The sequence below is a fragment of the Corvus kubaryi genome, unplaced genomic scaffold (assembly GCF_017639235.1).
Source record: "Corvus kubaryi isolate FWS band 111438036 unplaced genomic scaffold, C.kubaryi_AGA036_p1.0 133, whole genome shotgun sequence".
NCBI lineage: Eukaryota > Metazoa > Chordata > Aves > Passeriformes > Corvidae > Corvus > Corvus kubaryi.
In genome coordinates this window covers 23,731,602-23,756,106 of record NW_024580667.1, presented here as the reverse complement: position 1 = coordinate 23,756,106, position 24,505 = coordinate 23,731,602, and the positions used below count along the sequence as shown (strand labels likewise).

The window sequence follows — 24,505 nt, the reverse complement described above, 5'->3', positions numbered from 1 at the left end:
CGCGCCCCCCGGCGGCGGGCGGGTGCCGTCAGGGCCGCCCAGCGCCATTACCGCGGCCCGGCGAGGCCCCTCCCGCCGCCGGTGGGCAGCGCTTGGCGGGAGCGGCGGGAGCGACGGCCGGCGGGATGCTGGGGCTGGCGGCGGCGGCGGCGGCGGGGATCAACTGTAACAGGTAGGAGAGGAGCAGGGGCCGCCCGCGCCGTCCCGTCCCGCCTCCCGCGGCGGGCGGCTGCCGAGGGCGGCGCTTTGTCTCGGCCGGGCCGCTGTCACCGGCTGCTGCCCGGGAAAGGCGCTTTCCCGCTGCTCCCACGGGCGCCGGCGGAGTCGGGCTGGGGTCCCGCCGAGGGGACGGGCGGCCCGCGGCCGTGCAGGGTGGCCCGGCTGCTGCCTCTGTGAAGTGTCCGTTCCACGGGGAAACTTTCCCGTGTCCCCGGCAGCCCCGGCAGCGAGGGGCACTGCAGGAATCCCTTCTCCCCGCAATTCCCCCCGCGGCGTTGCACTCGCACGGAGCGCTGGGGCGGCTCCTGTGCCCTTGTTTCAGCGATCGGGGGTAACACCCAGAACTGCGGCTCGCTCGTCCCGAGCGCGGTCTGATGCCCAGTGCATTAAAAGACGCCCTGTCCTGGGCGGGTGGTAGTTGTTTTAAAAGCATCATACTAAATAACCTCGGGTGTTGATGTGGTGAGATTCGTGATGTTTTATGCATATCCCACAATTACCGAGAAGTCCTGTCTAGTGGGGGTGGACTACGGAAAGCAAAGGCTGCTCTGCTCATTGCCCGGCGTATCAAAGCCTCATCCTGTGCAGTTGTTTCTTGGGAAGAAATGGCCCTAATTAAAGCACCTGGCAAACTATTGTGCTGATATGTCAAAACCTGGAGCTGAGGGAAGGAAAAAGAGTGATTTTGTAGCTGTCTTGGACTGCGGGTACAGGACGGTTTCTGGCACACAAACTTTAGCCTGTTTAAAAACCACCTTATATTTCCTGTGCCCAACTTCTCCTGCAGGCTCCTCCAGCTCTGCGCCATACCTTTGGAAAAAAGCTGTGGCAGCTGCAAAGTCAGGCTGAGTTTGGGCTACAGTGGTGGCATCCTGTGCCACGTGAGCCAGCTCTGCTCCCAGGGTCAGTGCCCTGATGCCCTCGTCAGGATCTCACCAGCCTTGACCAGCTTTCGCTCCAGCTGCAGTGCAGCCATATGCTTAGAAAAACATGATAATGTGATTCAGGTGTCTGTATGTATTGAGGTAACTGTTTTTTCTTCAGAAGTTCCAAAAGCCGCTTGCTTTCATAGTGGGTGGTGGTTGCTTCTAGGTCGGGATTCTTTCTGCATTCCTGAAAGTGGCCGAGTTGTTGGTATTTGTGCTGCCAGTGTCAGGCTGTTGTGACTGCGCGTAGCTCTGTGTCTTTCAGCCCCACACAGGTGCTCTGGCTGAGCCGCCTCTTTGGCCAGGTAAACAGAGCAATTACGTATTTGGCATCTGTTCTGCTGAAATTCTCAGGGAGCAGGCCAGCTGCCCTGCTGGTACATGCTTCCAAGGAGATGAACTAGGCTACACCCCTGGCACAGTGAGAAATTTTGGGACAAAGTCAGACTTGAGCCCACGCTTGCAGAAACTTGCAGAGATGAAGTAGCAGGGAGCTTACCTGCAGCAGGATGTGTCTGGCCAGCACATCTGGGGAAACACTGGTGGCAGCAGAGCCATCCAGGGTACAGCTGGTGGCTCAAGCATCCTTTCACAGCAGCAGGAACAATCATTGCTCCCGGCCAAGCAAATCCTCCCCTGGCTGAGAGTCAGTCAGCCTGGAGTCCTGCTACTGCTGGTGTGCCCTGAATGAGAACTGTTTTCCCAGTAAAGGCTGGATATGGGGCCCATTCCCTAAACTGGCTGGCTTCCTCTGTTCCTCTCACCCTTCCTTTGGGGTGAATCGTTGTATGGAGGACAAGGGGCTGGGCTATGGTTAAGGAGGTGAAGGTGCCGTGCAGTTCATTGTCACAGAAGCTCAGCTCGAGGGAGCAGAGGGAGGTGCTGACCAGGACAGGCAGGGCTGTTCATCTGGCAGGGTGGCACAGTGGCGAGAGACTGTGGAGTCAGCTCCTCCGGAAAAACTGTTTCCAAGCCTTCTGGCTGAGGGGGTTTTCTGTAGAGGATTCCAGTCCACTGAAGTTAAAACTAAGGGGTAAGGCTCTTGAAAGATGCATTTTGATTTTGTAAAATACGAGGAGGGAAAATTAAAAATTGGTGTGTTTTCTTGTTTTGATCCTTAAAAAAACCCCACTAAAAATGTGAATATGTCATTCAAACCTACTTTTAAACAAAATGTAAAGTGATTTCAAAGGTCTCCACAAGCTGAAATTCCTAAGGGGTTTTGTGTCTTGAGTTTTTGGTCTGATTTAGAGAGTTTAAATAATCTGAATTTTGGTGAAGAAAACAAAAAAGGAAAGAATGATTTGAGGTCCCTCTCCAGATTTGGTACACGGAAAAGCAGCAGACATCTGGTCAGCAGGTATGCACAAGGAAATACTCTTCTTTTTAACCTTTTTTTTCTTTTCCTCTTCTTTTTATGAAGGCTTTTTGAACTTGAGTTACTCCTATGGCTTTTGTTTTGCAACTTGAGGAACTTGCAGGCTGGTGCTGTCACTTGAGCAGTCGTTACTGAGGCACAGCTTTCTCACTCAGCATCATGCTGGGAGACCAGACTCTGTTCTGGAAGAGGGGGATTTGGGTAAGGAGGGATGCACAGTGGCTTGATGCTGGGTAGTGGTGAGTCATTCAGGATTGCTTGGTGTGCTGCCTGGGGCTGATAGCTCGTCGTGGCAATGCCTGCTTGCTTTATAAGTGTCCTCTGAGTTTTGTGGGCAGCTTTTTCAGTTGGTTGTGCTGAACTTATCTTGATATATTATCATTGGAATAAGTTTCATATGTGGTTCAGAGAAAAACATTAGCTTCTCAGTTCAGAACCATTATTATCTTAAGCTTTTGCAGTTCCCTAGAACAAACTGAGTTTTTCTTTGTAGCAAGAAATACAGGCCAGCATACAGCAAAATACCGGACAAAGCCAGCTCCTCTCTGTTCCAAGTATAACTACAGTTGAAAAACTAGCACAGACTCATTGGATTCACAGTTCTTATTCCACTGCAGACTGTGAAGCTGAAAAATGGGGGCTCTTCATGGTGTTACTGGCTTTGATAGGGGACTCTAAATAAGAAGCTAAATGTGATGCTGCAGTTTGGTCTCAGTTGTAGTGCACAGGTCTTTTTCTTAGAACTGGCTCCATACAGTTACTGCAGGGGAACCATTAATGGTCTGCAATACACAGAGGATGGTTTGCACAGTTAACAAATTCTTTTTCAAGCTGCAGTAAAATATTTATTATTGGAGCACTTAAGGCGAGCCTTTCGGCTCCTGCAATTGTGGCTTCATGCTGTGTGTTAGGTTACACATCCTGATTTGTCTGTGCTTTGTTCTCCTCCAAAGCCCAGTTCAAAAGTTTTTCACTCCATAGCATAATGCAGTCTCTTATTACTTTTCAATATAGGGAGGATTTAATTATTAGCTGTGCTAAAAGCAGCTTGATAGTCAGTGGGGTAATTACTCATGTCAGGTCTTTCCATGATGGCAAATGCTGATGACAAGGAAAATGAAACTGACAGTCACGTTTTTATAGCCAAAGCCTTCCCTTGTCTAAGCTCTGCACAGTGTGAACGAAGCAGCCGTGTACGTGGTCTGCTGTCCTTGTCGTGCTGGGATGTGTCACAGAGCACGTCACCCTTAACAGTCTGTGCAGAAGTGCTGGTGTTGGGCAGAAAAGGTGAAAGGTCCTAATTCAGTCTGACAATTAGGGAAAATGTAGCAGGGGACTGTGCCCTGGGGTTCATACTTTTCTTCAAATTAGGACACTCCTTTGCAATTACTTCAGCATTTCCCTTCCTGTGGTGTGTAAGTCTTTATGAAAATGCTGACTTCTGTTTTTTAAACAGATAGAAGTGGGGGGGAAAAAAGTCAAGATACTGTAATTTCCTTGGCTGGTTTTGTGTGCCATAGTAACTCTTTGTATCGAATAGTTTGCTGAATTTGTCTCAGCATCTGGAGACTGTCAGTGATGTCCAGGGTGCCAGAAGCTGATGGTGTGGCCGATGACAAACTATGGACAAAGTGAACCTCCTCTGCAGCCTGAAACCACGTTCCTGTGCCAAAATGGCATAGTCTGGGGCACCCTAGGGTGCATGAAAAATAGCGTTACAACATGGTTGACACCCAGGAGGAGGTTTTATGCTCTGTATTTTTCATATTGTGGCTTTTCTTTATATTTTAAATAAGAAGTTCTTGAATTCCAGCTCTGATGATCCTTCTTTTCATCACTTTTTGATTTATTAAAAAGCTTCATCAGCCGTTTCTGTAGATTTCAGTAAGAAGGTGGATCCTTAGTCACATGGTTCATTTAGGGTTGTTTCAAACATTGCTTGCATCAAATAGCTTGAAGAACTGAGAACACACTGGTGGATGGGCTGTTGTCTCTGAGTAAAACCTAAACTGGTGCGAACAGTAGAATTAAAACTGAGGAGGGGGGGTTTATTGCTCGCATCATGGGTGGGGAATTGATGTGGATCATCTGGGAAGCTAAGGCATTGTAATGACTTTATGAACATTTCCTGGGTGGCCAGAGCAGCATGGGGTAGCTGCTGTGCTCAAAATTAAAAGGGTTTTCTGTATTAATATGTTATTTTTCTGTAGTTGGGGGCACTGGGAAAGGCCACAGCAAAGCAATGCAGTAACACCAGCAAATATTTGGGAGGCAACAACATGGCAAAGTGGCTTCAGTCCAGACCCCACACTGATGTGCAGCAGCTGTGGGATTGATGTGGGGAGAGGGAACTGCGCAGAGTATTAATTTCAAATTCAACCTGGGAAGGAAAAAGAGACCTCGATACTTTGCAAGGACTCTTTGTGGGAGCCTGGCCATCCCCACTGGGTCTGGGCACTGCCTGGCAGGGGCAAGAAACTGGCTGTCAGCCTCCTGCCTTGCAGAACCACAGCATCCACGAGCCCTCCTTTGGTGTCTCCTGGCACACTCCACCTCTGATTTAGGAATGAAGAATACAGCCTGGCAAGCAGGGCGGCAGAGGATGCTGCCGGCACTGCCAGGGGAAGGCGGCCCCTGTGGATTCAGGGCTGAATTGGCACAGCAGCCTCTGCTTGCAAAACCCTCTGGTTTTCGTGAGGAAATGCTTGCAAATAGGCACATATTGCTGAGCTTTGCATGTGACCACCATGCTTTTCTGAGCTGTGTTGGTAGCAAGACAGACTTGCGTTTCATGGCAAGAGAGACCGACATTTGTGCTAAGTAACTTATTTTTGCCAGGGTCTGCTGTAAGTGGGCTGAGATTCACGTGGCAACGGCCATCTCCCAGACCCAGCTCTGGCCAGTGCTACGATTCAGGACAGACCATCTGTGGGCCCTGCCAGGGCAGCTTCTCTTCCCACAGGCAGTGATGATTACAGAGATGTTTTAATTAAGCGTGTGGTTATGCTACAGCCGCCTGTAGCACATTCCCATCCCATCCATAACCGACACATTCCCATCCCCCAACATTTCTCATGCCAGCACCAGGGACCTGAGCCAGCTGAAAACCTATGGTGAAAAAGATTGGTAGGTACATAGATTTAAAACTGCATCTATCTCCATCATCGATTCCTTGATCCTGTGAGTGGCAGTGATGTCGAGGGGAAAGAACTTGGGAAAGGTAGCAATACCCGTTTCGGTAGAAGCGTGGATTTGTGCATGGGTCATGTAGCTATGGCCCAGAGAGCAGTGTTAAAAGTGGGGTTCTGTGACAAGGTGCTGGGGATTTAAAGATGGAGGGAGCAGTGTTTGGTGGTGGTCTGGGGACTGCTTGTGGCTGCCCTGGGTGCGGTGTCAGGATTTGGAGTCCATGCTCTGTTGCACTGGAAGAGGGATCACCTGCCTGTAGGTTGTTGCAGAAGGATTGTCTGAGCAATTTTGCTTTCTGTTGTGGAAAGTGCACTTGAGTATGTTCTCTCTGCAGCTTGCTGTCCCTTCCTACTGCCCTGCCTGAAGGGAAACCACCCCAGTAGTGGTTTTGTCATCATTCTCACAGAACTGGTTTGCAGAAATTCATCTTCAAAGGATTCAGAGGAAGGAAATCCCATGTCCTGCCCCCCCGACATGTAGGTTATGGTTAGAAAGGGCACAGAGTATAGGGACACATCTGATGCCTGTTTAAATCTACCTGACATTTGTTGGTAGGACAAGACTTCATGATCTGATGATGTCCATGGGCTTTCTTCACCCATTGCTGTCAGGTCCCAGAGGAACTGGATGCTGTTTATACCTGCTTGTACTGTCGGGGAAAAAAAAATGGAGCAAGATGTGCTGTGAGGTCTTGCAGGCTGAGTCCTGCCATGCAGAGACAGAGCTGAGGGACAGCCACAGCGCACGTGGCTGCTGGCTTGTTCTCGACCACTGTGCCCTGGAGACAAGGCAGGCTGTGGGAGAGGGGCTTGCTGGGAGGTGTCGGTAAGCTTCACTGGAACTGAAACAAGGACAGGCACTTCTCTAATGAGACATTTCTGTAGTACTTTTAACAACCCAGAAAGCATTTTTTTCTCCTTTCTGTGTTTCCTTTTGAGAGTATATGCAATTGCAAGAGAGAGGCAATATTCTGATTATACGGAAAAGGATTTGAAGTGGAGCATTTTAAAGCTGCTGCTGTTAAGAAAAAGCTGAGTTTTGAAATCTTTGTTCCTTCATTCACATTTTTTTCCTTTTTGTTAGCCAGTCTCAGGAAATGAGAACATTCTTTTGGCTTTCCGTGCCTGAGTCACATCTTATATATATATCTATCTATATATAAAAATATGTTAAAACATCTGGAGATGTTTGTTTCAGAGAGGTACTTGTTTTGTATTAGAGTGTCTGAGCTTTAAATATTTATACACAGTTGGATGTTTCCAGAATTTCCCATACTTCTCTGGTTACAAGGACATGTATATTGCTGTCAGAAAAGCCAAGGGAAATGTGCTGATAACCTAGGGAATATACAAATAAGTAGAAGTAAAGCCTTTCAAGAAAGTGAGAATTTGCTATTTTTTTTCCAAAAATTAGACTATCGAAGCAGTTGTTTAACTTGAGTTGCATCCAAAGATGTAGTTGTTTAATGTTTTCTACATATGTATTTAAAAAAAAAAAGGTGTGAGAAGGAAAATCAGAAAATCCCAGTAGCTTTTCCCTTGTTCTTTTTTCTTTTTAAGAAAAAGGGGAAAGGAAGTATTTAAAAGCTTATTACACCCATCTCTGCTACTGAGTGGGCTGACATTCATTGGGCTCTGGCAGTGCTCTGAGTGCACGGTGGGGTCTCCCTGCCTCCCTCTGTCCTCCCACCGGGGTCACACGGAGATCGTGAGACTGCTCTGAAAGGAAAAACAAAAATCCATTTAGTTTAACCAAAGGCCAAATATTTAACTTTGGCGGGGGAGGTGGTGGGATTTAGGGGAACGAGTAAAATTTCCACCCTTGGTTGTTTAACATAGCTTCACTGAAAATGGTGGGAGGCTGGGGATGGTGGGCGCCGGTGGTGTCCTGTGCGGGGAGCAATGCAGGGATGGCAGTGGGGCATGAGGAGTCCCCTAAGGGGCTCCACCTACCATGGCCACACAACCTCCAGGTGTTCACAGCAGCATCTCCTCCCACAGCTTCCACTGAAATGCCCTTGAGTTTATGGCTTGGATACAAAACCGCTCAGGTATCAAATATTTTGATTGCATCCTGGCCTTCCTGTTAGTTTCTTTGATCTTTTCTCGTTAGTAGATTATAGTGGACTTTCTAAAGTTGTTTGTTGAAATAGTTGTATAAATATGGTCCTGAGGGTAGGTGTTATTTAGAAAAGTACTTATCTCCCAGAAAAAATCTACCTCCTTTTGCCCCTTCAGTGGGCTCATTTGCTGTCATGCATCAAAGAAGTGTGATTTCACACTTCTAATTATATCAGAGAATAGCAGCTTTATTCTTGTGGCTGATTTCCAACACTGAAGAACTGTTTCAGGTTCACATTAAAAAAAAAAAAAAATGCAAGAAATTCTCAGAGCCAGGACAGTCTCTGGGAGAAACTGAAGGGCTCGCAGCCCTGGGATGAATCCCCCTCTGTTGAATTCTCTCACAGTTACAATTTCTCTCTTTTCGAAGTGAAAAGGGATCCCCTTCTTCATGGGCATCCTGTTCGCATTATGTCCCCTCCGAAATGGCTTTGTACAGCCCCACTTAATGCCATGCTGGAAGCTGGATGTCTTTCAGGCACTGGCACAGGGCCATGTGGTCACTAGGCTGGGTTTAGCTTTGGATGGTAGAGAGATGAGTTGTGCCATAGCTCTGCAGTCAGATGAAGTGAGGGAGGAGGGCTGGAATATTGCTGGTGGCTACACATGGTGTAAGCTTAAAGGTCAAAGTTTCCAAACTTTGTCTAAGACTGAAAGCCACATTTTCCATATTGTCACATGCAGGATAGGACTTATCAAACTGTCCCCTCCAGCAGGACCTGGAGAGGATCCTAGGGTTTACAGGGGTGGTGGGGTGTTTCATGTGTCAAGGTTCTCAAGGAAAGGCAGGATGCTCCTTGGTGTCAGCTCATACCCAAGGCAAATCTCACCCTGCAGCTGCTGCTCTTCAGACCCATCCGATTGAGTTGAAGATGTCCCTGCCCAAGGTAGACCTCTCTTCCAGCCCAAACCATTCTACGATCTCCTCCTCAGCCTGTATTAAAATCTACTGCTGGACCAGGCCTTCGTTTTGAAAAGTACAGAGAAAATGAAGTACTGTTTTCAGTGTCACATGTTAAGGAGGCTGCTTCATTTTGATGTGAGTGAAGCTGTTTGTGCTTGTGATTGCTGATGCCCTGCAAGGGGGAAATAATTTGGACTTCTTGTGTCAAATTGCATCTGAGTCACAGATGTGAAAATCAATATTTTTATCATTACCATGCAGAGATGGACAAACAGTACAGTTAAGGGGATCCTTGACATCACCCTTGAGAGAATTACTACCACATGATAAAATGGCAAAGGATCCAGGAACAGTAATAGTGCATTACTGCTCAGGTTTCATGAGAAATCTTTCTGCTCACCTTGGGCCATTTATTAATTTATGAATAGCTTTGTCAACTTGTACTTGAATGAGACATTCAATAAATTTAATGCCATTGCGTGATACTGATGTCTTTTCAGGGCAGTTTCACCTGGGACCGATTCCCAACAAAGGCAGAATTACAAAATGAGTATTTTGTGTGATTTGAGGTCAAAATGGTGTAATCATTTTTACCTGATGGGTTTTGATAATGTTTAGCTGTATAGTGGCTTGATTTCAATCATGGATTTTCTATTAAGTCCAAATAGCACACAATTAAAAATTTGCAGCGGTGTTCCTTCCATGCATGTACAAAAACAAGCGCCAGGGTTCACAGAAGGGATGGGATGGGACAGATGCTGGGATCTCAGTCACTGTGTGCCCAGCGGAGCAGCTGTATCCACCACAGCCGTCGCTAGCGTGGCTGAGGTGGTGGTAATATGGTGTGGGAGGTCTTGTGCAGGAAGAAGGGCTCTGTTCTCCCAGAGGAGGAGCTGCACCGCTGAAAGCTGTCTTCTAGTGTCCAGCGTGTGTGGGCATGGAGGGTGTTGATGGTACAAATGTCAAGCAGAGGATTTTTCTCTTATACATTGAGTAATGCTTCTTCCTTGGTTTGCGTTTCCAGGTATTTACTAGTTGTCCCTGCCACAGTGGGAGAGGAATATAGTGAAAAGCTGCTGAGTCCAAATTTTCTAACCTATCATTAATCCTTTGTCATGAAAGCAAATGCAAAATGAGCAGGGCCTTAGTTCCAAGTCAAAAGGTTTTCAATCAAACTTGGAAAGAATAATATATCGACTCTGTGTTGATGATTGAAATAGTAATGCTTTTGGAGCTGGTCTTGGTGATGCATGGAAGGCAGGGTCTACCTGAATTAATTGTAAGGAAATTCATAGTTAAAAAATGCTTTTCTTTATACCACAGAGATTTCGTGGTATAAAGTTCATGTTGATTTAAAATTTAATAAGGCAAAAGCGTTGGTGCTTTCAATATCTAATATTTCATGTTTTGGTGCTGAATTGGTTGTCGAGTGGAAGTGTTGCAAGGGCATTAACAGAATTGCATTTACTGAAAACTTTTTCCTGTCTTTTTTTCCTTATGATATTAAGAGACATCAGGAAGGACAAGGAGATCATATTTGTTTCAAGTATTCTTATCTTAAAGTGAACATTAAAGATGTTTAAAAAGGACACACTTGCTTTTCAGAAATTGATAGACAGTGAAATGTATCTAAGAAAAAATAATCAGATTAATTTATTTAGTCTGAAGACAATACAGTCCTGCTCATGCAGAGCCCTTAAGTTAAATTCCTAAGTTCACTCAGGTCAAGTTATGAATTTAAATTGTAATTTCCTTGAAGCCAAGAACTCAAGTGTGTGACACATATCCTCAGTTAACAGGACCTGGGTTCACCCCCACAGGTTGTGGCTTATGTGAGGGTTGAGTGCATCTGTGTTCTGTATTCTCTTTATAAGCTTTTTGGTACCATACATCTATCTGGCATGTAAAGTATTTAAACCAACCACATAGGTAAGAAGAGTGGCAGGAGAAAACATAGATTTTTTTTTTTTTTAAGTGATTCTGCCATAAATTTTTCCTTAACTCCGTTCATTGTGTACAAGCAGGTGTTGCAATAGGATGTTGTCTTCAAATTATTATTAGCAGTTGCCTGGTCAGGCATATAAATGAAGACAGGATGCCCATTCTGAAGTGTTTCTTCTGAAGCAAGAAATGCACCAACAGGAATTAAGACTTTAAAACCTCAGCAGATGATGGTGTGGCACCAAAAGCACTGTGGCAACGGGTGCTTTGGTTCTGCCTGTTGCCTCCACAAATGGTCATTTGACATTTTTGTCCTGGATGCTGGGAAGTTGTGGCCGCCCCTCATTAGGATGCTGCATACCAGAGGAGAAGCTGATGATGTGGCATGGCACAGCTCAGCCAGGGAGGAGTCCCGAATGGTTGCTTGATGGGTGGTAAAGGTTACAGACCTTCCTGCCATATCTATCCTCATGGGCTTCATGCACTGACAACGCAAAATTTGTTCCATATATGTAACAAAGGAGTTGAGGGAAACAAGTATCAGCATCTGGGAGCATCCAAGCAGAAGGCAATAGTTGGCAGCCTGCATAGTAACATAGGTGTGGGAGCCCTCCTGGGTACCTCACTAGGTCGTAATTCTGCCTCTCCTGTCTTTTCTCAACACCAGAAGAGTTTTATTCTTATGTACCTTATCATTTTTTTATTACCTTATCGTGGCATACTAGGATGTTTGATTTCCTAATAGCTCAGGTGTATCCTGTTTCTTTGCTTCTGTAAATAATGCATTTTCTGTGCTAATAAATGTGCACTTTTACAGAGGACACACGTATTCAGTCCTTCATCAACCCGCACTGCAACAGTGGCTTTCCCTTCATCACAGAGGCACGATGCTGTGCTGTGAACCAATTGCACTCATAACTTATGTACGGGGGGAGAAGAGAGGAAACTGCTGAAGTCAGGGATTGTTTGCTTATTCAGTAGTTATGAAGAGCCAAACTGAGCTCAGTTCTAGCTAGCTGGCCAGGGTGCTACTGTTCGATTCACTAGAGCTCTCGCATAGTCACCGCCTGCATGGCCCCTTACTCGCAATCAAGTTCCTTTCAAATCTGCAGGGATGTGTCATTAACTTCAATAGAAGTAGATTAGTGGGGTTTTCCTCCTGGAGAATTCCTCAAGAATGTATGCATATAAATGGGGAATTCTACACCAGTTTGATTATCTTCCGCATGTTGTTTGGAATGATGAAATGACCACATGTTTGATCTGTCACTGTGTAATGTTTCTGATAACGTGCAAATTCTAGAGGTTAGTGTCTTAAACTGATACAGTTAAGGCAGTGTCTTTCCCAATTCTCCTCAAAGCCAATTGAAATTCCACTGCCCTCTTTAATGGGGCTTGATTTAATCTTAAGGGTCCGTAAGTGGAGCATCAATGGCCAAATGAGACAAAATACCTGCTAGTACTGGGAAACTAGTTCTGTCAGCTTTGAAACCTTGCTGCTGTGTCTGAAGTATAGGGACAAAACCGCCACTGTCCTGAATTAGCTTTGTATGGATGGTGCAGTAAGGTCAACCTCCGAAGAGAAGGGTGGTTTCCTAATCTCTGATTTCTCACCTTTAAAGAAGAGCAGCTGGTTGTGAGACAGGTGGGCCCAGCATGCCTGGCCAGTGTCACATCCCTGTGCCTATAGATAAATACCTTCAGTTGTCATACATTGGATTTGATATCTAGCAAAGTATATTTTGCATACTTTTTGTCTTGTTTTTATAAATAGTGACTAAGGCTGTTTCAGCCTTTTTTTTTTTTTCATTCAAAAGACCTGAATTTAATAAAAAAATTATCATTGTACTATATACATATATGACCCTATAGTTTTACTTAGTGTTTTTCAACAGATCTCTACAATGTCTTCTTTTTTTTTTTTTTTTTTTGATATAATTGTGTTTGTATAGTTTGGCAAATGGCCATGTAAATGTGTGAAAGAAAACAGAAGTTGGAAAAGCAGAGCGAGTCACATCACCACAGGTCTGCTTGCTCAGAGGGTCAGAACCCAAATGACAGTTTCCAGTCTTATCCAGTGGAGTGTAAAGAAGTTGTGTATTAACCCAGTGTACTGCTAACTGGTATCATTTAATTTGCATTTTTAGCCCAGTAGCCACTTGGTGGTGGCCTGCATGTTGTTCTTTGGTGCAAACAAAGTGGTTATGGATGGGTAAGCAAGAAGGAGGTTCCTGTTCACAGGAGCTTTTGTGAGTCCTCAGTCACACCCCTCTGTGGTGTGAATTTTACAGCCAAGTGAGTTGTGTTCCTGAAAGGGAGCTGAGCTCTGGGTTGGCAGTGGGGTTACTGCTGCAAGTGGGTAGGGGTTGGAGTGGGGTTGGTGTCCGTGGAACTGTGGGATGTGGGGTTCTTGGTGACCTCCCTGAGAGCCAGGCTCTGCCTCTGGCAGAGGTGAGGTCAGGGGATCTCTTGGGCACATGTGGGTCTGCTCCAAGGCTGGTGGTGTTGTGCAGTTAGTTAAATTTTGACAAAGCAAGAACACCCATTCAGGAAAGAGCAAGCAGGGGAGGAGTGCTGTGCCTTATAACAGTGGTTAGTGAATGATACACACAAATAAAAGGGCAGCTGGGAAGTTGACATCAGCTTGGTTAAGAGAATTTTAATAACCATCGTTGCATCCCACAAGCTGTGGGGCTCTGAATCACCTGTGGCCAGGCAGTTCAGTACTGAAGAGGTTAAAGAAGGAAGGTGAAGATAACACTTACAGTATCTAAGTCACTGCGGTTTCTAGGGTGGTTTCTAAGAACTTACACCATTTGCTCAATATTTCTTGCTTTACTCAGCATTATACCAGTACTTTTCAATGACATTAGCAACAGCACACTGGGGTTTAATGGTAAAAACAGTATTTCTGTTAATTTGGTACCATCCCCCTCTTCCCTATGAAGTAGATTTGATTTTGGACCACTGTAATGATTTATCCATTAAGTTGCTGGAATCATAATCTCTGTGAGTTTTGTACTGTGTTTGCATTCCTAATTAATTTAGGCTGGTGATTTCTGCTGAATGCTGAGCACTCTGTTGGGTTGTTCAGAGCAACCTATTATTATCTCCTTTATAAATGCTTGTGGAAAAGCCAATTTCTGAAGAGGATAGTTGCAAGGCAATGTTAGTTAGAACAGATTTGCTGCCCTGAGAGCAACAGTATCAAGTAAATGTGATATTAAGCAGATGATTGGACTGCTTTTGCTTTCACACTGCAGCATTCCCATTGTAGCATCCCAAAAGTCGAGGGGGTGGGAGAGGGAGTGCTTTAATTACAATGATTGCTAAAAGCCAGTAAAATGAGAAGGATAACTCTGCTGCAAGGGGATTTTTGAAGGGGCTGGCATTTTTAGATATGTTTTATTCCAGTTAACAGTACTGGCAGATTTCATTTGGGCTATAAGGAACTCTGATTCCTATCCCACTTTCTGAAAGATAAAAATGTTGGTGGTTTTCAGGGACACTGGTAAGTTTAAGTGGAGCTTAGGGCTGGGCTTACACTCATGTATGGTGCTACTTGGTGGGACAAACATGATCAGACACAGGCACAAATGATGTCTGTGTTTAATTGGGCAGAGCACACAGCACAGAATTTATGCCAGCTCTTGGAAGACTAAAGGTAACTTCATGGTGGTAGGTTTTATAGCAGGACAGGTCACCTGCCATAATTTTTTTAAAAAATATCTGGTTAGGGTAGGAAAGCTGGATTGGTACTCAGCATCATGCTGCTGCAGCATGTTTGATCCCACCTGAGAAGCTGTGAAATGGGCTATGTGTAAACTGTGTCTCTGAAGTGTGATGTCAAGGAGATGGCCACTTGCTGAAGGTCAGAGAGCAAGCCAGGAATGGTATACAGATTTTGTTGTTGTTTGTTTGGGAAAAAGAAAGCTTAAAAGCAAAAAAAACAAAGGAAGCCACCTTTGCTATCCCAAATGTGTTGCTCTTAAGAACATCAGCAGTGAGGTCCTCTTGAATTGGTGTTCCATCTCCCACCTTATGGGGGGAAAACAGCTCCTGTTCTTCCTTAGCGGTGTCTGGTTTATGAATTCTTTGTTTTCATACTCTCAGTTATAGGTTGATTGGACTGAATATTCTGTGTTTGGGAAGGTTCCTTTGAGGAGTCTAAGCATACATTGATGATTGGCCTGAAGATAAAGCAACCTCCTCCCTGAGCAGAGGCTGTTGCTCTGATCCCAAAAGCAGGGTGTTCTCCTCCAGCTCCTGTTCAGAAGGTGACCGCAGCATAGCACAGTCCCCCCAGTAAAATTCATCCCTCCCTTTGGGTAAGTATGTGCTATTTGGCGTGGTTGGCCTATCTTAATTCTTAAAAATTTAATAAAACCATGCATTTCTATTGTACTTTATCCACATACAAATAACATATTAAGATCTCCCTAGCTGAAAGGAATTCAGTGGGAAATCCTGTGGCTGTTCTGACCACAAGGAAATTTTATCTTCATTTCTCTTTCTTCCCTTTTGCCTCTTCCAGTATATAGTTGCTGTTCCATGATTCCTGGCACTTGTGATTAAAGCTGAGGGCTGATTTAATTTTTAATTAATTTTTCATATCTTCCAACATTTTTAGGCTGAAAGTCATGGACATGGAAAAAAACAGAATTTAAGGGAATTTTGGGCCACTTTGAGCATGTTTTTGAGAAAACCTAATTTAATTTCAAGTTTTAGGTACAGGATATTTCAGGATTATTTAAATCTGGATAATTAAAAAGCTGCTTTTCTGTAATGAACCCAGGAAGAGAAGGCACTGGGTTGCAAGTCCTATTTTGGGAACCACTGAGTATCTGAAGCTGTTCTCATTCATGTCAGCAGAAGTTCAGAAACATTTCCTGAACCATTTTTTTGAAGGTGCTCCCCTGAGTATCACTTTCATTTCACATATTGTATTTCATATAATACTGGTGTATATAATCTTCTCTGGCTTTATTACTGTCTTGAATTCATTTACTGGAATTCCTGTGTTTTCTTTACAAGTATCTATTCTTAACCACTAATAAATCTGGAACATATTGGGACTTGGTGGGATGTTGGACTTTACAGGATGAAACTTCATTGTTTCCCATTATGGGCTGTGGCTGGTAATTGCCTTCCCCTCCCTCCCACCATCCATCATCTGAAGTCCTCTCTTACTGCATCAGCTTTTTCTACCCAAACTGTCTCTGCCAGTTGCTGCCTTTGTCTCCACTTCCTGCGTTGGGAAGAAGATTCCCTGCAAATCCCATCTGAGCTGCTCCGTCTGCAATGACTGCAAGAAGTTTTAAGTAACTTGAAATGGCTCAGAAGAACAGCCAGAGGCCCAGCCTGAAAGATAAGATTTGAAATTAGAGTACATGCCTGACATCACATCTTTTACTAAATTCTTGATTTCACCCTTTTTTTGCTGTTGGTTTTCTCTTTTTGTTTCATTTTAAGCACTTAGCATGGGTAGTGGTTTTTCAAATTTCTGTAACTGCCCCTTACATTTTGAAGCTCCTACTTAATCGAAAATTAGTAATAAATGTGTCCCATAAATCACAGAATCATGGAATTGTTACAGTTGGATGGGACCTCTGGAGATCATTGTGTCCAACCCCCCTACCAAGGCAGGGTCACCTAGAGCAGGTGACACAGGAATGTGTCCAGCTGGGTTTTGAATGTCTCCTGAGAGGCAGATTCCACAATCTCCTTGGGCAGCCTGTTCCAGTGCTCTGCCACCCTCAATGTAGAGAGGTTCTTGCTCACGTTGAGGTGGAACTTCCTGTGTTTTAAATCTCTAGTTGTCGCAGACAACAGCATTAAGTAGTGGGTTTCTTTGGCCACAATCTGGCCAACTGTCTCTTCCTGGGTTTCATGTTCACAGTCATGGGGGAACTAAAAATGACAGAAAGCCTCTGCTTTGCTCCCGATTGTCCCTGCTCACATTTCACAGCATGGCAGTGATGGGGTGGTACCCAGGGTGAAGCAGAGAGCAGGGCACACGGGAGATGCTGTGGGGATGTGAGGAGCTGGGCTCCTATGGCTGTGAGCTCCTGGCTGCTGAGTGTGGTTGTCTTGGGCTGTTCTGGTGTTTTTTAAATTAAAACTTCCTCTGCATTTTTTCCCCCTGAATCTGAAGGAACCCAAATTGTTTTTCCATGTGTGCATTCAGATGAAAATGCTTTTCTTCCTCTTTTTCTTTCTGTCAAAAGAACTAGTGGATTTTTTTTGAGTAATATTGAGTAATATTAACTTTTTTTTCCCCCTCAGGCTTATTCTTTACATTGGACTGATGCCTTGTTTTTCAGTAGCAGATCAGAGCTACCAAAAAAGGGGTCTGATAGACAAGCAAAGTAACTTCTTAAAATTTAATTCAGTACTCTCTTCATGCATCAAAATTAATAATTGTATGTTACTGGCATTACCATGATCTAAAAATGGTAATAAAATAAAGATGGTTTAGGCTGGCACTTTTTTGCTGTCCTGAATGAATTCTCTTACAGGCTGTGTTCAAAATAGCTTGGCATCCTTGCAGATCTCTATTGCTTAGAAAGCAGGAAAGTCAATTTTGCAAGTAACTTCTCTCTTTTGAAATTTCTAGTACACAGAGTTCACTTTTACTTTTTGTCAGACACACGGTGGCGAGGGTTATTCTGAAAGATGTGCATCAGGCTTTTTTGAGTTGTATGGCAACACTATTTTCAAATGAGTTCATAAGTTTTGAGTGTCTCTGGAAGTTCCAGCTTAAAGCACATGTCTGTATAGGACTTACACTTTCCTTATCTATTGCTATCATTGATATAAGCGTGTAACTTACCATAAGGGAATTAATTAAGGGGGAAAATAAGCATATAAATACAATACTAGTTCTGTTACTGCTCTTGTTCTTCTAAGTTTGCCCTATTTTCCACACAAATAAAAATGACCTGTACCTTACCTCACACCTGATGTTGATCTTTTTACTTATTTATATGCTGAGTGTTTGATGTGCTTCATTACTTGATGACTTGCTATTTTTATAGCAGTTAAAAGTAAATAAAAATTGAAATGGGAATGTCTGTTGTCAGAGGAAGCACGAATGATGTGCCAAAAACCCACTGCATGTTAGTACTGACTTCAGACCTCTGTTTTTAACTGCTTGTTAAGGGCAAACCATGATAGTAATTATTTATCTGAATATGACTGTTTATATGCATAACACATATGTGACCTGTATTTAGGTTGCCTTTAGAATCTCTGTGAATGCTCCTTCCTCGCATTCTTTCGTGAAGGGTGTGTGTCCACAGAGGCTTTAAAAAATTACTTTCAATGGAAAAAAATTCTTGAGAAATACCACACGCTCCCAAGAATCCTTGTGCTGTTTTTCTTTTGCTTATGTTTCTTTTTGTTTTCTGTTTCCTTCCTGAGACTGATGTTACCTGAAAGTTGCCCTGGAGTATTTCATGATGCTACTGGCATAAGACCCTGTGTGGTGGGCCAGTGCCAGTAAGCAGATGATAGTTGCTGTAACCAGCTCTTCAACCCCTGCAGTCTCCTTGTGTGATGCTGGAACTGTATGCAGATAATTTAAAAATAAATAAATGTACATGTATTGGGGATATGAGCTTAAAATTTTTTACTGGTAGAAGTACACAATCAAAATAATTTGGAGACCACAGCTCTAGCAGATGGAAAATCAGTTTTCTTTTTTTTCAGTTATTTGCCACCAGATTATGGTCCTGCTAAATTCAGCCCTCTGCAAATACAGCCTCCTCCCAGCTTTCAGCCACTGTATAAGAAGATGAATCCCCCAGGTAATTTGGCTGAATACACCACCACCTCCCCAACAGAAGGCATAAATGCAGGGGTCTGGCTGAAAGGGAAGCCTGCTTGCAGCCTGCCTCACCAGTGCAGTTAATGGAAATGCATCCACGTGACCCCTTCCCTTTGATTTGAATGGGGGCTGGCTGGTTTCCCAGTGCAGGCAAAAGAGCTGTTTCCTTCTCCTAAAGTGAAATGCCTGTTTCTGATGCTCCATTTACTGAGGACGATTAAGGGAAGGAAAGGGGAATGGACGCAGCCAGCCAGTGATTGAGGGTGACTGGGGTGACTGAGGCCAAGGGGTAGCAAGTGTGGCGCCAAAATTGTCAAGGCTGGCAGGGTGCAGCAAATGTGGAGGTGAGGTGATTCGAGCGGTGTTCCCACTGCTCCACCCCACTGTGCCTCCAGGCCTGGATTCCTTCCGTCCTGCCGCTCCTTTTCTCTTAGAGAAATGCTTCCCTGCCCTCTCCAAAAATGAAAATGCAGGAGCCTGCCAAGGTGCTTTGGAGGATGGCCTCTGGTGGGCTGCAGCAGCGTGATCTTGCTCCCCATGACAGACGAACAATCTTCAGGTGAACCCGCAATGTCATGCCGTGTGGAGTTACAAACAGGAATTCGTGCTAATGGCCACCACAGGAGCACCCAAATGGGCTGCTGGTGCCAGGGAAGCGATTCCCCCTCTTCGAACTGCCTAGTGTAAAAAACTCAGAAAAAGGAGTGAGACAGACAGACAGATGGACAGCCCCTGTCTACCTGTGTCCCCAGCCAACGCTTTCAGATCCAGCTCTTAAATGCCAGAGACCCTCAGCCCAGCCAGCAAACAGGCTGCAAATCCAAAGCTGAGGTGGGACTGTGCTGCTAATGAGGGCTTTGCTTGAGAGCCCTGAAATCCTTCCCTTCTGCTCAAGTTAAACAGCTCCATTTTTTTTCTCTTTATTTTTAATGAAGCAGCTTTTCTGCTAGAGTGTATCTCTAGACTCCATGTGGTCTGAGGCGAGGATGCAAGTCCAGAGCAAGATTTGATCCCCTGTGCTGCACCATCTCCTGCTCCCAAATCTTTGATAAGTGTTGCCTCTGTCCCAGCTCCAGAGCTGCCAACTGAGTTCCACTCCGCCTTCTCTTTCAGGAGTGCTTGGGGACAAATAGTGTAAGGACCATGAGATGCTTAAACACCACAGAGTCAGATCTGTATGTAGCAGAGGGAAGTTGCCAGTGGAGGACTGATAGGTGAAGAAGATAGTCATCTGGGGAATGACAGACTGCCTTGACACCCCCTTCTTCCTACCTAAAATAAGCAAAATCAGGTAAAGCTGCAAGAGAAATACAATTCCGGGATTACAGCATGTCTAATATTCTACAGGTGGAATTGCAAGCGAAAGAAGTGTTGATGTTAAATTAAGTAATTAGAATTTATTATTCAGTACTAAGCAGTAGGGTGATCAAATGTGATTTATAGTAAAAGTATTCTTGTTTCCCCTTAATGATTGGTTTTGTTATAGCGAGCAGAATGGAGTAGTACCTTAGTTTATCCTGCAGATAAGACTTCGCTGCTTTGCTGTAAAGTGTCCCTATTTTTCAGGGGAAAAAGGAAGAATAAAATGCTGGTGTCAGCTTGGAAGGTTATTGCATAGCTACTGTCACATAAAGCAGAATTAATAGCGAGAGCTTTAAAATATGTGCAGTATGTGCACTGACTTCTTACAAATTAGCATTCTTCACAGTTCCTGGTAGCAGTTATGCCAAAGTTTATGTTTGTAAGGTCAAAGACAGAATTTTTATGGTGAATGATTACAGATAAGTTGTTTTGGTTTTATCTTCTGAACAGTATCTTTTTGCTCCTTACAACAGGGAGCACACACTTGTGCCTCTGTGCTGCTGCACACAATGCTGCACCTTCCTGTTGTGCTGCTGGAGAAGCACCCATACGGAAAGTCCCTGGATAACCCCCTTGGTGAGGGAAGAGGAGAGAGCTGAGGAAGGAGGGGAGGGTGTGCAGGGACTGGAAATCCCTCTGGGTGACAGAAGGGGGACTGGATGATATAAAAGGGTGATTTCTGCAGATCCATGACCCCACTGCTCTTGACCTGAAGGGGTGGAGTAGTTCTTGAGATTTACTGCACTTAAATACAAGACAGACATGTGGACTAGGAAGGGCTGTCTGTGAATAAAAGTACTTCACGCTGTTATGACCTTCAGAAAGAAATGTTGCATACATTTCTAGTTGCTTATAAAATCCTTCTGCTTGGAGTAGACGAATTCTTATACAAGTCTTTACACTGTTCCTTTTCTCTGTTTCCCAAAATAGGGTGGGAGACGGGCAGGAGAGGAGAGCACCATAGTTGGTGAGGTGGGAGGGCGAATGGTAAGCACAGAAGTTGTCAGTGCCACACATATATGGTAATAATATCTCTTTCTTGAGCAATATGCAAATAGGCCAACCAGTATGTAATAAAAAAACTTGAAGGCAGTTTCATGTTGGAACACAGATTTATTCAAACTGGGACCCAGCTAATAATGTGAAGGAAGTCCAATAATCAAAACACTTATTCATAGGGTGGGATTTTTGAGTTGGAGAGCCTGCAGACTCTTTCTGAGTCTATGAAGTACTTTGGAGTCTTGTGAGAGATTGTACTGAGAACACTTGAAATTTTAAAAGGTGACTCACTGTATTTTCCCCGCCAAACAATTAAGTTTTTCGCTGAGCTCATCTTCACTGATCTGGTATGTAATAACTTGTTTTTCCCTCTGCTGATGCCTAAATTTATTCCTCTAATAGTGTTCTTAAATGTAAAACTTCTTTATGAACGTTTTTTTAGTGCTACAATTGGTCAGTAATCCAGAAGTTCATATGTGCACGGAGGTTTGCCACAGATAACATAATTCTGTGCAGCTTAGTCTGAGCATTGAGCAAACCACTCTTGAATGAAATCCAGTCTTTGCAGTGCATTTTCACTCAGGTTGGGGCAGGCATTTATGCCCCAACTCTCTCTTCTGCCCTGTGGTCCAGCCCTGGCCAGGTGGGCAAGTCCAGACAGGCATTACCTTGGCTGATCCTTCGTCCAGAGAATCCTGAGTTGGCTTTGAGATTCAAAGATGAAGTTCATGTCTGCTGGTGCTGTGGATGCAGGGGCTTCCTTTACAAGCCAAGCCACTGCCTGCATTTTGTGAAGGCTGGGGACCGGGGCAAGCCCTTGCAGTGCCCTGGTGAGACACTGCCAAGCACAAGTTACTTGGTACCACTGGGAAGAGAGGGGGAAAGGAGTCATGTATATATTCCTGACTCCTGATGGGTGAAACAGTGAGTAGCAAAAGGAAGGTCGGCAGCGGCCAGCTGGCCCCGGGTTGGTGGCAGCAAGCCTGGGAGGGAGATCCCTGGGCTCCTGCCAGTGTGTTTGGGAGGAAAGCAGCTACCGATGGTGTTAGTCAGTGTGACTGCTGAGTGCTGTTCAAAGGGCTGGAGCGCTGTAACAAGGTCGGGTTGGGTGTTATCTCATTTCCTCTTTCACATAACCCCAGGGAAAAGGGAGAACATTAATGAAACCCTGGAGGTGAATGAAGCTTGATCCAGGCTGAAATGTGTAAAGAATTTCTCACAAGAGATTTGTCTTTTTAGTCCTTTTTTACCATTCCACAAGCATAACCTTCCTGGTTGCATGTTGTTTATTTTCCCTTGGCTGTCACTGTTCCTGTTTAATCCTTAAAGATAATAATATGCATTAGTAATGGTGAGGAAGAATGCTTTTCGTAACATTAATGTCATAGTGTGATACAATTTCTCTAATATTTTGGCTTAATACTATGCACATTGTGCCAGCAGTAGTACTGGATGATTCAGAGACTGCTGTTAGGCCTATTAGGAATGCTTTTTCAGAGCTCGTGTAAGAGGCCCCAGAAGACATCCAGAAGATTGACCACAGTATTTGTATTTGAAAATGGTGGCAAAAATAGGCTGCTGGAGAATTAAAGCTCAGTCAGCCTAACTTTGAACCCTAGCAAGTCATGAGTGTAACTAACAGCCAGTGTATAAGCACTTAGTGAACAAACCAGCATTAAAAGAGCCACATGGATTTCCAAGAACAGGTTGTTTCAAAACAGCCAATTTTCCAGGTCTGGCAGATGAGCATGCCTTATAAACAGAAAGGAGAAAATAAATGAGGTGTATCTGCTGATAGTGTATCGCACAAAATTTCATAAGCAAACAAGAGAAAGAGGCTTTAGAATTAGAGTAACGATGATTGACTTTGTTGGAGCTCAAGCCTTGCAAATTCTCTTTTGTGTATCCACTTGTCCACTCTTGCCACTCTTGTTGTTGCAGACCATTCACATAAGGGCTGCTGATACCTTCTCCTGTTCCTTCATCATCCCCTTGCAAGGCATATTAGTTAGGACTCAGTGCTTGGTTTCAAGAGAAGCACGCTGCAGTTTGGAAATAACAGACTAAGTGAAATTGCCGGAAGGGAGGTGTGCAGCTGTGTGAAAAGAAGCATTTGGACAGGAATTCATGTTTTGACACAGAGCCACCAACAGGACCCCCCTAAACAGAACCTGTCTGACTGCACCTTGCAGGAATTCTCTCCTTTGCCACTTGCATTTAATAACTTGATTAGTGAGCTGGATGCTGCAGCTGAAAGTTGGCTTACAAAGTTTGTGGATGTCCTTGACTTGAAGAAACCTTTAGGGATACAGGAGATGAATTAAAAATGATCTTGGCACTCTGGAGAGAGGCTCCACAATCAAGAAGTTGAAATTTCATGAAGAGAAATGCAAAGAGTTGTGCTCACAAAAAAGAATTCAAATGTCTGTGGGCTGGGCCATTTGGAGGACTGTTAAAAAGGCTTATCATGTCTTATGATGTGCCTGCAGAGAGAAATTGATCTTATTTTGGAAACACTGTGCATTAAATATAAAAAAAGGTTGACCTAGATTATTTTGAAGAGATGGTGTATTCATTACTGAAAAAGCCTGAGAGCTGTTGTCCTGCCAGAGGAGGATAACAGAGAGGCCTTGTTAAAGCAACAAAGCACTTGAAGAAGATTGGATAGCACGCAGCAGCCAGTGGCTGGTGCGTGCTTCTTTACTGAAATCTAGCAACAGGGTTGTATCCATGGATGGCAAATCTGTTTTGATAGTATCTAAGTGTATCTGTAGTCTCTGTAAGTGAAATAGAAGGGTATGATAGCCCTACCCAGGAATTAAAATCACTTTTTTCTCCAAAGCAGCGTTTTCTCCTCCAGTGTGCTCTTGTGTCAGAAAGGACACAGGTACAGCGACGAAGGTAGTTGAAGTCAGAGATCCTGAAATAGGACTCATGCCCTGACATACCTTTGATGACTGTGTCAGTTTGGCATGAGAAGTGCCCATGGCTGTGCTGTCTGTGCAACAGAGTGCGTGTGCATCTCTCTGCACATCAGGATGCAGCTGCAAGGAACCATGCAGTTGTGCTGGGCATTATGTAGCCATCCTGTTTGTCTTCCCCTGTCATGGGCACTGCAGGGGAGGAGGCTGGGCAGAATGGTGGGGATGTTGTCCTCTTCATCTGTCCATGGGGGTCCTGGGGCTAGGATCTGGTCAGTTGTGGTTTTGGACTCTACAGATGAAATTACAGCAGGGACCAGGACCATCAGACTTAAAGTAGATGAACATCAATGTGTTTAGAATTTGCAAAGTAACCAGCAAGTAGTGTTTATTGGATTTGGAACGAATTCCATTGTTTAACTGCTAAACAAGAGAATGCCACTTTTGCTTCTTTAACAGCAGTACTCTTGTGGAAAGGTCAAGCCTTTCTCCTGTTACTCATAAGCATTTTAGAGGAGAGGAAGCTCCCAGCATCAAATACGTCCTCTGATCAGCTGCTGCAACTCCAGTTCTGCAGCGCCAGGTGTGCCATCTGTTTGTGGCTGGCACTTAGGTCCCTGCAGTCTGCTCCTGCTCCAGTCAGCTCTGCCCCTGCTACTGGGCCCAGGAGAGGACACTTGGCAAGGAGAGCAGGCCTAGTGGTGGAGATGGTGTTTCC

General features: G+C 44.5%; 1 protein-coding gene across 2 annotated transcripts in view; it reads left to right on the top strand.

Annotated features, from left to right (window-relative positions):
* The first annotated feature begins 2,056 nt into the window (after positions 1–2,056).
* Positions 2,057–24,505, top strand: part of LIMS1 (LIM zinc finger domain containing 1) — a 67,440-nt gene continuing 44,991 nt past the window's right edge. Inside the window, exon 1 of one of the 2 annotated variants that reach the window (XM_042039531.1) lies at positions 2,057–2,178. The gene's annotated coding sequence lies outside the window, so the exon portion shown is untranslated. Of the gene's footprint in view, positions 2,179–2,300; positions 2,506–24,505 lie in introns of those variants that run through there. The other variant, XM_042039539.1, reaches the window with a different exon arrangement.